We start from the raw sequence: 15400 nt of genomic DNA, 5'->3' as shown, positions 1-15400 counted from the left end.
ACACTCCAAGACAGCATTGGTCTAGGACCTGCATGAGAAACAAACTTTAATTGTAGCAAGCCACCAAGCTTTAGGAGTTTCCCAGTAAGTAAGTCATCAGCGTGAAGAGAATAGCAGAACTTGGTTTGTTTGACTCTAAATCCAGAACTGTTTCCTTTCTTGAACTGTGGAAGTATTCAGAAATAAAAAGGAAGAACAAGCCAAGAACAAGGTCCAGAGCTCAAGACGACATCACCCTGACTCCTGCACAGTGTGGCCTTAGAGCAGGAGGGGCTGATGGGTTTCATCTTTTGCCTATTCTGACAGTGGACCACCGCTTACTGACAAAGATTTTGCGGCCATCTCCAGGCTCCAAAGAAACAGTGGCATGCTAATTAGCAATGCCTACCATGGACTCAGGAGTGCAAAGAGATGAGACAATCAGGGATTTTGCCATGCACACCTCTGAGAGACACCTGAATGATCAGAAAGCATTTGCTACCTTTAAGGATATGAAAGGGACAGATTTCAATCTGAGCCACACAAATATGCTGCTACTAAGTGACACAAGTAGGAGCATATGCTAAACACCAATTTTTTTAAACACCAATTTTAAACGATTTGGTATGGGGGCAGAGGGAGGGAAGGGGAGTTATTTAACTCAGAGAATTAAAAAATGAAAATTGGAAAAGATTACATAAAATTATTTTTGCCATTTAAGATATACTAGGCTTCGTATCAGAGGTTTGGCTACATCTTTCTTTCACGGAAAATAACAGTGCATTTCCATTCACATGGTTCACCCAAGTCACTTATTTGCCATATAGACAGAGACTTCTCTCAATCACTTCCCTCATAAAAAAAAAAAGGAGGGGTGACGAGGAGGAAGATGAGGAGTGTTACTTTCCCAAGCTTTTCTACATTTAGATGGCAGAGTCTTGGAAGGGAGATTCTCATGGGGGGAAAAAAAGAAAGAAAAGAAAATCCATCTGATCTGGAATAATACAATTAAGAAAAAGAAAAACAAATTATCTTTGTCTTCTGAAAATCAGAGTTATTGCTCAAACAAACCACAGATCTCAGAACTCTGCTCGAGTCTTCCGTGTTTTCTCCAGCTTCCTCCCCCAGTGAATGCAGAAATCCTCAGAAATATGGTCTTCTCTAAATTTCATTATGTGTCTTCCATGAGTGTTTACTTTTAAGGCAATTATAGTAAATAGAAATGAGGTGGCAATATATTATTTTCACCTGATTCTCTTTTCCCTTATTTTGGTAACACCATTGTAGGTCATTCTCTCCTTGCTGAAAAATTTTCCATCCTGTTTCCAGCGTATTATTTTTATGTATTTGCCAGGTTGCTTACAGGCACTGCAGCACCAGTGAAAGGTTTGTGAACCATTCGGTAAGTGGTTCCTGCTCGAATGAATTACCTAGCTTTCATGAACAGCCATGCAGAAGCAAACCAGGCAGAAAAATAATGAATACATTTGTACTATGGCACTCTCCCAGCTATGAGCTTCTCACAACCATACAATTTCCCCACGAGGAAAGACAAGATTGCACTGTCATTAGAATAGGTAATCATTAGATTTATCTTTTATATAATTTGTAGCATCTTAAACATTTCTATGTAGCCTCATTACTGCCAGGAGTCCTCTTTAACTGAGATGATAAGTAAATAAAGTAGAAATTACACACCAACAAGAACCCGGAATATGTTGTTTTAGTGTATGTCTGAGAGCTCCCTTCAGCAAACCTAATCTGCACAGCAGTTACCATTATTTCTACCTCAATGAGCATCTCCTAATTGCTGTGTTATTGCTTGTGAAGAAAATATATTATTAAAGTCCACAACTCATGACTTGTTGCACATCTACCCATGAAAAACTTTCATCAGCATTTAATCAGTTTCAAATGGGATGATCAGCAGAGGTTCCCCCCTCCTCTTGAATATCTGTTCATTACCATTTTCTAATGTCAATGTACCCTTCTAACAGTCAGGATGCATTCATAATCTATTCAGAGACCTGAAGATTTTATTAAACCAAATCTATTTAATTCTCCATGAATCGGCTCAAGATGATTTTGGTGGCTTTTTGTAATGAACCACAATTAGAAACTTTAAAGACTCAGAACCCTCTTTTAGTTGTTAATGTTTTATGCTCTACTGTTGGTTTGCTGCCAGATAATGATCCATAGAGCATTAAAATTTTGTATTAATATTATCTTTACAAATGCAATATTGCTCAGTGGAGGACGAAGTTTCCATAGGCTTCTTTCTTCATAAGTATGTGTTAGGTTGTTGTTAGAAATTTTAGGTGATATTTGAAGCTGACATACTCGTCTCCCGGTTAGGCATCTAAATTCTCAAGATTCATGTTCTTCCTTTCTTAGAAGGTATTCTAGAGTAGGTTAATCATACTAATTGGCTTTCAGTCAAGGTGGAATCAAACAGCCTTATGATCTCTGAATGAATTTGAGCAGAGTAATAAATTTGAAATATAGAATAGGTTTCATTATTTAATGACCAACTCTGCCTTCCTTAATGATTCAAAACAATATGGATCAAGGGCCATACATAAGTATCAATCAATAATATGGCCAATAGCATATATCCTTGCAGAAGTAGTAAGTTAGTGTGTTATTGTTCACTTGTGGCAGGTACTTAGAAGAATGATCATCAACAATCAGTAAATTCCTCCCAACATACATAATTCCAATAAGTATTTGATTTTTCTAGGACCCTTGAGATCATCAAAATGATAGGGGTCAGAACTCAGATAAGTTTTAAGTATTTACAAGAGTTGAAAAGCAAAGGTAAAGGGTTTATTGATTAAACACTCTGCTTGAGGAAGGACACACAAGAGGTGGTAAAAGATTAGGCTGGCATTCACCTAGAGGAACCATATTAGCTAAATCAGCCAATATAGTTATCCAAGTCAGTGGATCCAATCTTGTCTCACAGGACTCAAATGGATGGATTCATTCTATTACCCTTAAGATTCCAGGTCAGCCTGGATTGAGAGTGGGTGACGGAGAGCTTCCCCACCACAACCACCCATAACACTCCCATGTCCACCAAGAGCCTGGTCAACCCTGTAGCTACAAGTGTCAGATTGACTCTATTCTAAAAAGTTAGGCTTTTTATTTATTTATTTATTTTAAGATTTTATTCATTTATTTGACAGAGAGAGACACAGCGAGAGAGGGAACACAAGCAGGGGGAGTGGGAGAGGGAGAAGCAGGCTCCCCGCTGAGCAGAGAGCCCAATGTGGGGCTCAATCCCAGGACCCTGGGATCATGACCTGAGCCGAAGGCAGATGCTTAATGACTGAGCCACCCAGGCACCCCAAAGTTAGGCTTTTTAGAAATAACACCAGCCTGTTGGGAAGAAGATCACCCCAGATCAGAAAGCACGGGAGGACGATCCTATGGAATTTGCTTCATTAACCTTTGCCTTCAGCATTTTGCAAATTTCACAACAAAAAATAAGCATAAGAGCTCTGCCTCTTGAATTTTCCACAAAGAGAATATTAAATATATTGTCTATGCTAGTACAGAATATGATTAAGAGGATCAGATCTATAGTCTTATCACAAAGATTCAAATTCTAGCTCCATCATGTACCACCTGGATGACTTCTTGCAGTATTTTTGTTCAGTTTCCTTATCTGTAATGGACATAATCATACTTCCCACCTTCTAGACTTCTTGGGGAAATTAACAGAATTATTGCATGTGAAGCCCTTAGAACAATAAGTGCCCAATAAATGCTAGTTATTATTCATTCAGGCAACAGATACTTACTTGGTGCCCACTATGTTTTAGATACTATATAGGACTGGAGAGTTAGCAGTGCAGTGAACACAACTGACTAAAATTTCTGCCTTCTTGGGGTCCATTTCAGACAATAGATAAATAAGTAAAGTATATAGTATTAAAATGCTACTCTATCAAATGGTTTAAGTGTTATAGAAAAAAATTAAGACAGTAGGAATATAAGGAACACTGAAGTGGAGGAGGACTTAAGAAGGTGACATATGAATGCAGACTTAAAGGAGATAAAGGAGTGAGCCAAAGACATATCTGAGGAAAGACTGGTTTTTGAGGAGGAAATAGCAAGTGCAAAAGCTCTGATGCAGAACTTGCCTGATGTGTTCTAGAAATAGCACAATAAATATTAGCTGTTAGTGTTTGGGAGATATTTGCATTCCTAAGCTTCTTTAAGGGTAGAGACCATATCTATTATTTCTTTTCATTTATCATGAGGCTTGGTTCAGTACTGGGTGGAGAGTAGAAGGGTATTTCTTATAATAAATTTCTAACTCTCTGCAACAGAATGACTCCACATAACAAAAAAAAAAAAAAAAAAAGGCAGGCCCCATCTTAGACCTACAGAATCTTGGAGGTTGGATCCCTGGAATCTGCTTTCTGGTATCACTGGTAAACATGTGCTGGTCTCATTGATTCATTTTCATTTCTATACAGATCCATGAGTCTGCATTACTCCAGCCCTGCCTTGCAGCTGCCCTATAGACAGATGAACTTGGAAGCTACTTTGGAGAGAGAAGCAGTATTTGATAAAAGCCAGAAAGCATGCTGGCATACATTTACACTGGATGAAGTACCAATTCCATTTAGCTACAGTATGAAATGCTTCTTCTATTTGCATGGGAGATCAACCATATAAGGCATAATAACTTCTTTCAAAAGTTCATTGCTAGTCCCATACTAACTTCTCCCAGCAGGGATGGCTGGCAGCTCTTCTTGCAGTAAGTGGAAAGTCATAGTCTGTCAAAGCATCAAGCACTAATGAAATAAACAAAAACTTTCCTTACCTGGGGCAGGTGCCAAAGCCTGCTACTATAAGTGCCCCCACTGGACACAATTTGGGCTTGCTTTCAAATGCTAAAAACAAACAGGTTCTCCTAAGTGCAATTAAAGCTAGGCCACACATTGAATCTATTGATACTGATGGAGTTATTTTGATTCCAAGGATCTTAAGAGTTGTTCCTGAGAACATCACATAATTTGGTAATTATTATCTTATGCTAATATATGACAAGGAATGTTAAAAACATTCATGAGCTTCCTAGTCTTTTTTTTAATAATCTTGAATCAATAGTGAGTATTTCTCCAAAGGACAAAGTAGTTGTGTGCCATTATAGCGCAGTACGATTTAATTCAAATGATTAAATATACTGTTTTAATAAGATGTATTTCCATATTAATACTTTATACCCCTCCAGTTCCATAGCTCCCCTTCCCCACTCTGGAATAAAAACCTAATTCCCAGCTCATGCCAATTATTTTACTATTTCTTTTGACTTAAAGATTGTATTGAAGAGGTTTTGTTCTATTGTTATTTAAGCCAATATGAAAAGGCCCCATACTCACAAATATCTTGTTTTTACCATCAAAAATTTATATTGTGGGCAAATGAAATTTCTATGGCAGGATGACAGATGGTACTACTAATCAGTATTCTAGGACAACAGGCTTATCCCAGGACTGTCCCCAGCAGGCCAGGAAGTATAGTCATCCTGCCTACAAGTATCTTTTTGGACTTAAAGAAATAAACACAAAAGTTTGTAGATTCACAGATGTTCTTTTTTGTTGTTGTTGTTAAATATTTTATTTATTGACAGAGAGAGTCACAGTGAGAGAGGGAACACAAGCAGAGGGGGTGGGAGAGGGAGAAGCAGACTCTCTGCTGAGCAGGGAGCCCGATGCGGGGCTCGATCCCAGGACCCTGGGATCATGACCTGAGCTGAAGGCAGACGCTTAACGACTGAGCCACCCAGGCGCCCCTAGATTCACAGATGTTCTTAACAACATTGCTCATAATATCTAGAAAAGGTTAATTAATATGCATCTCATGCCCACATAACTTAGATTAGTAGTAGCCTAGCAGAGAGACTGAAAGGCCAACAATCTTCAGCCAGGAAAGGAGTGTCTAGAATGTGGGATATGACACCATCAAGTAGGGCCACATGACATGGGTAGAAGAAAACTGACAACAGAAGAGCCTGAAGTCCTTAGGCTCCTAAGCTTAATGGAGGATGTTTAGGAAGATGCTGAGAAACAATGGCCCACGAAGAAGATAAAAGAGGATAGTAAGACAGGCCTGACCTATTGTCTTCTTCTCCAGTGTGGAAGAATTCTGGGTACTTTGCACAATATTCAAGACCCTGAAGTTCCCCCCCGCAACTATCCCCTTGCCTAACCCCATCTACTCTCCCCACCTGATCTCCTCATTCCCTCTTGGGTCCCCAAACCCTAATCAATTGCAACAGACATGTCCCCCAAGCCCAAATATGGCAAATAGCTTTGCTCCCAGACCCATAATAGACCACTAAACAGAGTGCACCTCACAATCATTCTGAAGACACACTCCAAACTGCAACTGATGATTTATTATTATTGACCAATGAGATGAAAGCTACTTGTTTGTGATTTTTAACCCTGGCCCAAACCAGGGTCATGCCAACGTCCATTGTCCATGCCTCCTAGTGGTAGAGATTGAAAATTACACTGTATCATGTCAATGGATCATTTAGCTAATTAATTCTTTGTTACACATCGTTGCTTCCAGTTTAGTTAACTTCAGAGGCAACTTTGCAATGAAAATATTACTAAAATATACAAGAATATAATCTGCATAAGATAATTTAGATGAGCCTGTTTTGCTCATCTAACACAAAGCCTGGCACTTAGTAGATGCTTACTAAGTATTTGATGATTGACTCATAGAAGGAAAGACCTTCAAGAAACCTTATAATCCAAAAATTATAAATGAATGGGAGCACAGATGAGGGGAAAGTAATTTTACTTACAAGGAATTAGAAGAAGATACAGAGAAAAACTAACACTTGAGCTGTACCATAAAGGACAATTAGAAATTTAATAGAAGAGGAAAATAAAACAGGAGACAAACATTTTCAATAGAACAGTAGAAATAAGAATATAGATGTGGAAGTGCATTGGCTTTTAACAAAACTGTGAGTCAGTATAGTGTACATTTTGGGGTAATGATATAACTCTAGAAGAGTAATAGGCTAAGACTAGGTTTTGTAAGATCTTGTAAACATGCTAAGAAATTAGGACTTAATCTTACAAGAAATGGTGATGGGGAAAGGAGGAGGGTCCCTTAGACACAGCTATTATACTTTTAAAAATTTCTTCTTAGGATTAAATAGAAAAATGTGTAAAGACATTTGTTCAGGAATGTTTATCACAAAATTTATTATAATATTTGAAATTCTAAGTAACATAAATGACCATTAAAGGGGTTTGAAAATTAAATGAATGATGACCTGCCCATAAAATGTAACCACTAAAAATGATGATAATGATCTTTATTTATTGATATGGAAAAATATCCACACTATATTAAGGGGGAAAAAGAGGCTACAAAATATGCAGAGCATGATCTCATTTTTGTTTTGTTCTATTTTGTTTTAGGTGATATATGCATAGAAAAGATTCTGGAAGGATATATACCAAAATGTTAACAATGGTTATTTCTGGATAGTGTGATTATAGAAAATTTTTATTTCCTTGGTGTGTGTGTGTGTGTATATATATGTGTGTGTGTGTGTGTGTGTATAGCCTATTTTTTACAATGTGCTTATATTATTTTTACAATCAGAAAAAAATATATATTTTTAAAGAAGTTAATTTTTTTGGTAACTTTACTTACCATATGAGATTTACTTCATTTTTCTCTTTGTTTCTGTGTCTCTGATTCTGTTAGGTCATAAATATCTAAATCTCTCTTTCATGGTCATCTTCATCCTGGCTGGGAACACTTGAGGGCAATTTACTTAATTGTTCCTAAATGCCTGCATAGTGTTGCAAGAAGCTTGCCAAGAAAATAGTATTCAACTTTCAGAATAATAATCACAATTATGAAATTACAGGTCCAACTGAAACCTCGGAAGAGTACTGAATGAAGAAAAGTAGTCACTAAAGTCTATAAGGCATTGTAAAGACACAGGAAGGAAAGCAGAAGGCAGTCCAAATGAGGGTGTAATTGAGTTCAATGATCATGTTGGAAAAGAAACTGTCACATTTTAACAATGGTTGTAAAAAACTGTAATAATTGTAGACCGTAGTCAGAAAATGAGGAGATCAGATTTGTCAGAGAGCATTAAACATCAACTCTTCAGGGACCAATCAGAATCTATACAGAGACCAAGTAAATTTAAGCCATAAACAGAATCTATCCTGGCTCTCTTGGACCTCACATACAAAAGAAGACCAAAAAGTTCTGATGGCAAAGGTGAAATACAAAGAGTGGGCAAGAGATCACAAAAACATGTATTTTTTTTTAAAGATTTTATTTATTTATTTGACAGAGAGAGAGATAGCGAGAGAGGGAACACAAGCAGGGGGAATGGGAGAGGGAGAAGCAGGCCTCCCGCGAAGCAGGGAGCCCGATGCGGGGCTCAATCCCAGGACTCTGGGATCATGACCTGAGCCGAAGGCAGACGCTTAATGACTGAGCCACCCAGGCGCCCCACAAAAACATGTATTTAAAAAACATGAATTGTAAGTTCGGAAAATGAGTATCTATAATTCTTACTCAGAAAGAAGCAGAAAAGAAAGCAAGATATTTAGGGAATTCTTACTTACACTTTACTTATTTTTAAATGAGATGGTATATATAACACCTGTTTTATTATTATTAACAACATTTACATAATAAAAAGGCACTTATAGTTCACTACTATATCCTTAGTGAGTAGAATAATGTTGGGAACATAGCAGATGTTCAATAAATGTTTATATTATGAATATTTTATTAATGAATTTTTAGAAGGAAAATATGTGATTGATTTAGACAAATAATAAATTGAAGAACTCAAAAATAATGATTCTGCTGAAATATATTAAACTCTCGATAACAAAGACATGAAGTATGAATAACTGAAAAGTCACTTATTTGTTGCTGAAAGATAATGATCTCAAAGGCCACTTTAAGCATTCTGTAATGATGGGTAGAATGGAGTTGCAAAGCCTTGGATTGGAAATCAAGTGTTTGAATCCTGGGTCACCACTTAATACTGTGACCCTGAATGAGTAAATTATTTAATGTCTTAATACTGAAAGCTTCAGCTACCTCATCTTGAAAATGAGGATAATAGTAATGTCTGCCCTACTCACATGAGTATTTTGATATTCAAACCAGATCATACATATTTATACTGTAACTTGTTAAAATTCTAAATAAGAGCTCTTTTGGTATAGAAGAGAATTTGGGGGCCAACTTTCCCTCCATTATTTTAGGATCAACAAAGGCCTTGAAAATTGAGTGGTGGAAGAAAACAATCAAATGGTTGCCTTCCATTAAGCACATTACAAAGATATCTCTTTACTCCAAAGTATAAACAGTATCCTAATTTTAGGAATGAGGGACTGATGTTTACAGAGGGCTATACAACCTGTAACTGGTGAAGTGATTAACTCAGTATTGAAATGCATTCCTTTGGCATGTGCTTTGGATGGTGTATTAGTTTCCTAGGGCTGCTGTAACAAATTACCACAGAGTTGCTTAAAACAGAAATATATTCTCTCACAGTTCTGGGGACTAGAAGTCTAAGATCAGGGTGTCATCAGGGTTGGTTCCTCATAGAGGCTCTGAAGGAGAATCTGTTCCCAGCTTCTCTTCTAGATTCTGGTGGTTGCCGCTGATCCATGGTATCCCTTGCCTTACAGACACATTACTCCAATCTCTGCATCCATTTTCACATGGCATTTCCCCCATGTCTTCACGTCATCTTCTCATAAGGACGCAAGTCATAATGGATTAAGGCCCCCCCCCCGCATCAGTAGGACTTCATCTTAATGAATTACATCTGCAACAACCCTATTTCTAAATAAGGTACTGGGGGTTAGGATTTAAACATTATCTTTCTGGTGGGACACAGTTCAAGCCATAACAAAAGGGTATCCTCAAAACTTTAGGTTATTGAAAATTAATTAAATGAACCATATGTTTAAATGGGCAATTTTATAGGTAGAATCGCAAAAAGAAGAAAATCTATAGCAGTCCAAACTTCTGTCAGTAGCCATCATTTAGCAAAAGCATTCAAAATCTAATAGAGGCAAGGTTAAGGAGAAAAAATAAAATTTCAAAAAGCATGTAGGGGCGCCTGGGTGGCTCAGTTGGTTAAGCGACTGCCTTCGGCTCGGGTCATGATCCTGGAGTCCCGGGATTGAGTCCCGCATCGGGCTCCCTCCTCGGCAGGGAGTCTGCTTCTCCCTCTGACCCTCCTCCCTCTCATGCTCTCTGTCTCTCATTCTCTCTGTCTCAAATAAATAAATAAAATCTTTAAAAAAAAATAAAATAAAATAAAAAGCATGCAGAACAGTTCCTAATTTTATTTACTCAATTAAAAAGCACCTCAAAACAAACAAACAAACAAACAAAAAAACCTGTGGAGTTACTAGCCCTTACTGCTGTATTCAAATAAACAGTTTAATTACCATATAAGACAGGAATCTAACCCCATACATCTACCCACATGCAAATCATCCTGAAGACTACTTTCCAGAGAATTGAAATCTGGAGGAGAGAAGCCCCTCATCCTGTCATCAGTGTATGTTGATTTCAGCGAAGCATAAAGGCACCCAAGCACAGAAAGGGAAGTGGTAGGAGTAGAAGGTTTGTCATTACCTAGCAGTATAGACTGTGTTATTGTGTCTGACCCTGAGTTCTGCATGGTCAACCACCTCTACATTGAGTACCCAAGGGATAATTCATCATAAATGAAAATGTTCTTGGTAAAGGTTGGGGAGGAGTCAATGGCCATAGCTAGAGCTGGGATTTATGACATTATAATAAGTTAATTAACTGCTGCACTCATTGCTTCTTAAAGAATGAGAATAGCATCTAAATGCACATGCTTATTAGGAAAGATATCTTAAGGCATACCAAATGCTTGTTAGGGAAGATGTCTTCAGATGAATTAAAATACAGAGTTTTATGAGGTCTGGCCTACACATTAGTCATAAGAACTAGAGAATTACAAGCTAATGGTGTCATAAAGATCCGATTGGGTTACATTTGTGGGCACGTGCTGAAATTGCCAGTTCAGAAATATCAAGGCAGTACTAACAGGAATAAGTTAATTTCATTCTAAAATAACCAGTATACATGGATATTAGGCAAGATTCTGAAACTAGTGGAATCTTGACACCCTGTTTTAAGTCATTTCAATAGTCATAGGAAATCATTGTAAAAAAAGAAATTTATTCAAAAATGTCTTATAAAAACAATTACATGCAAAAAACAGGGTGAAAATGTTCAGAGAATTTATGCAACTGAAATCTAATCAAGATAAAAGGTAAAAATTTCATAACATTTTAAAATGAGAAGTGGCATATAGCAGATAGAGAAGATTTAGAGTCTAATGTGATTGTATATTAATAAATTTCAAAACATCAAGGAATTTAATGCTTTGTGTGACTAAAATATATCACAATTAACCAAACAGATTAAAAATTAAAACAAGTTGAGAAAGTTATCCAAAAGCCACATCTGAGCCTCTAGAGAAGGAACGCAGGGTCATGATAGATTTACTAGTAAATTCCTTCAAACTTTCAAGGAACGGATCTTTGCCAAGTTATATAACCTGTTTCAGGGCATAGAAAAAGATTAAAAGTAATTCAGGAGAAGGAAAGGAAAAATGAAGGGGGTGGGGAATTGGACGGGGAGACGAACCATGAGAGACTATGGACTCCGAGAAACAAACTGAGGGTTAGAGGGCAGGGGGGTGGGGGGGAATGAGTTAGCCCAATGATGGGTATTAAGGAGGGTACATACTGCATGGAGCACTGGGTGTTATACGAAAACAATGACTCATGGAACACCACATCAAAAACTAATGATGTACTGTATGGTGATTAACATAACATAATAAAATAAAATTTTTTTAAAAAAGTAATTCAGATCATTCTAAGAAGAAACACAACCTAATTTTTGCATTTCTAATAAACTCCAGGGAAAAAATGCAGCTGAATATCACTTAATAAAGATATTTTAAAACCTAAATAAAATGCTAGCAAATAGAACTTAATAATATAGTAAGGTATTTATTATAGGAATCCATTAATAGTCTAAATTAGGAAATCTATTGATATATAATATCAATAGATTTAAATTCAAACCAAATAAATTTTAAAATATAATCATCTTAATAGTAGTATATCTTCTTAGCATATCTTTAAGATATCTAATTCAAGCCATATCAGCCAACATTTTATTTGACAGTGGGAAATAATAGAATAATTCTCATTAAGTTATGATTAAAATACAGATATGTGAAATTGTTATATTATTTAATATTAATATAACTAATGATAACATCATCTGACATACGTTGAGTTCTTATGCTTTGCCAGCAATGGGCTAAAAGATACACACATTATTTATTTAACAGCATTTCAAAAGTTCTTAAGACATAAAATATAAAATTACAAACATTAGAAAGAAAGAAACAAAATGTGATTATATATAGTTGACTTGCCTTTAGAGCATAAAAATAGAAATAAATAAAATGAAAAGTTATTAGAATTAATTAAAGACTGGTGTAACAGCCAGACAAGAGATAAATATTCTCATACACCAAATAACAATGTAATAGGAAAAAAGTAAATCAAAAAGACAGCCCATTTATAATCACAAAGCAAAATTTAAATTAAGGGGAAATAATGTCTTATATGACAATAAATGCAATACTTTATTGAGAGATATAAAAGGGGAAAAAACAGAATAAAAGAGGAGGCCTACCACATTCTTAAGCGGGAAACCTTAATTTTTATGAAACAAAAGTTTTTCTCAAAATGTTTAGTGCATTTATTAAAATTTTAATCCCAATCCCAATAATTTTTTTTTCTGGAACTTAACCAACTGATTCTAAAATTGATTTGGAAGTATAAATAGAAGAGTAATAATTGTTTTAAAGACAGAGATTAATTTTAACAAAATATTAAAACACAAAACCATAAAACTAAAGTAATTAGAACTTATTGACAGGTATAAGAAAAGGCAAAAAAAGAAAAAGTAGGAAAGAAGAGACCACTAAAAATACATCCCATTATACATAAACATTCAGTATTTGAGTAGACCTGTATGACATAGCAGAGAAAAGGTAAAATTTCAACCAAAAATAATCATATCTCATCTATAAGAGGAATATGAAATTTAATTTATCTTAAGCCTATAGTGAGAGGAGGAATTCCTAAACTGAAAGTCAATTGGAAGACAGAGAAGGAGCAAGAAGGGGAAGAAAAAGCAATGGAAGACTTTTATAAATTAAAATGATTGTTTAAAAAAAAGAAAGAAAACTAGAACTAGAACAAAGTAAAAGAATAGACTAGAACAAAGTAAAAGAATAGACTATATAAAGAATAGAAACTGTACCAGAAAAATAAAGAGTAGGATTAAAAGATAAACAATAAGTTAGGGAAAATACTTGTGGAGAATGCTTCAATTCAAGATGACGTCTTGGGGGCTCCAGTTCAAGATGGTGATGTAGGAAGACTCTGAACTCACTCCTCCATGGAACACACCAAATCACACCTATTAATGGAACAATTGTTCCTGAAGAAGAACTGTGGGCTGACTGAACAGCTACTGAACAACCAAAGACAGAGTGAATGGCAAGAGAACAGCAAGAGAGACAGACAGAGACACAGTAACAAAAGGAAGCCCCACCCCCAACACTGCGAATGGCAGTGGGGAGGGAGAGTATTGAGGGACCAGGAACAGATCCCTCTGTCTTTGGGCACAGAAGAAAAGCCACAGTTTAAAAGAGCAACTAGCATATAAAAGAAACAACACTAGAACTCTGCCAATTGGCAGAGGAGCTGTGGGAAGGCTCTCCAGGTCAGAGGGACTGGAGAATGACACAGTTTACGTTCCCACCCAACACTGGAAGCCTAGACTGGAGCAGGGTTTGGACACAATGGCAGGCAGGTCAGATTGTCACAAAGGGCCTGCAACCTCAGCAAGCCCAGGGTCCACAAGCCCATACCAGCCACCCTGTGGTAGTGGGGCACAGAAAACAAGCTGTAGTTTTGTGGGGTTTTTTTTTTTTAATTTTTACTGTTTTGTTTTATTTTATTTTTACTTTTTAAAATTTGTCTTCTCTTGTTTTATGTCTATTTTTTTTTCATTTTGGTTTTGTTCTTTTCTCTCTTGTTCTTTTTTCTTTTCTTCTTTTCTTCTTCCCCCTTCTTCTTTTCTTTTGTCTTTTGTCTTTTTTCTTTCTTCTTTTATTACTTGCTTTTTTCTCTTTTTTTCTTTTATTATTATTGGTTTTTAAAAATTCTCTCTGTAAAAAGCCATGGTTTAAGAGAGTAACTAGAAAATACAGCCACTACTCCAGCCATCCAGGAAAAGTCACCAAATACACACAATCTACATAGGGGTAACCATACACAGGACCACTACTTTAACTTTAAAAATAGCCATTTGCCTAAGAGAACTTGCCCTCTAAGGTCAGGAACAAGACAAGATTGTCCACTCTAGCCACTTTTATTCAACACAGAACTAGAACTCCTAGCCACAGCAATCAAACAAGAAAAAGAAATGCAGCATCCATATTGGTAAAGAAGTTAAACCGTCACTATTCACAGACAACATGATACTATACATAGAAAATCCTAAAGAGTCCACCGAAAAACTACTAGAAGTAATAAACTAATTCAGTAAAGTGACAGATTACAAAATTAATACCCAGAAATTGATAGCATTTTAATACACTAACAACAAAGTCATAGAAAGAAAATTTTTTTAGAAGAATGACATTTATAATTACACCAACAAAAAATAAATACCTATGAATAAACTTAGCCAAATAGGTGAAAGACCTGTATTCTGAAAACTATGAAATACTGATGAATGAAATTGAAGATGACACAAACAAATGGAAAGATATTCCATGCTCACGGATTGCAAGAATTCATATTATAGAAATGTTAATATTAACCAAAGCAATCTACAGATTCATTGCAATCCCAATCAAAATACCAACAGCATTTTTCACAAAACTAGAACAAATAATACTAAAATTTGTAAGGAACCACAGAAGACACCAAATAGCCAAAGCAATCCTGAGAAAGAAGAACAAAGATGGAGGTATCACAACTCCAGATTTCAAGATATATTACAAAGCTGCAGTAGTCAAAACAGTTCCATACAACTGGCACAAAAACAGACACACAGATCAACAGGACAGGATACAGACTTCAGAAATAAACCCACATTTATATAGTCAATCTATAACAAAGAAGGCAAGAATACACAATGGGAAAAAAGACAGTTTCTTTCAATAAATGATACTAGGAAAACTGGACAGCTACATGTAAAAGAATAAAACTGGACTACTTTCTCATACCATACACAGAAATAA

The sequence above is a fragment of the Mirounga angustirostris genome, unplaced genomic scaffold (assembly GCF_029215605.1).
Source record: "Mirounga angustirostris isolate CCGP_5_RB_7025 unplaced genomic scaffold, mMirAng1.0.hap1 SCAF_4, whole genome shotgun sequence".
Taxonomy (NCBI): Eukaryota; Metazoa; Chordata; class Mammalia; order Carnivora; family Phocidae; genus Mirounga; species Mirounga angustirostris.
Note: the sequence above shows the minus strand (reverse complement) of the source record.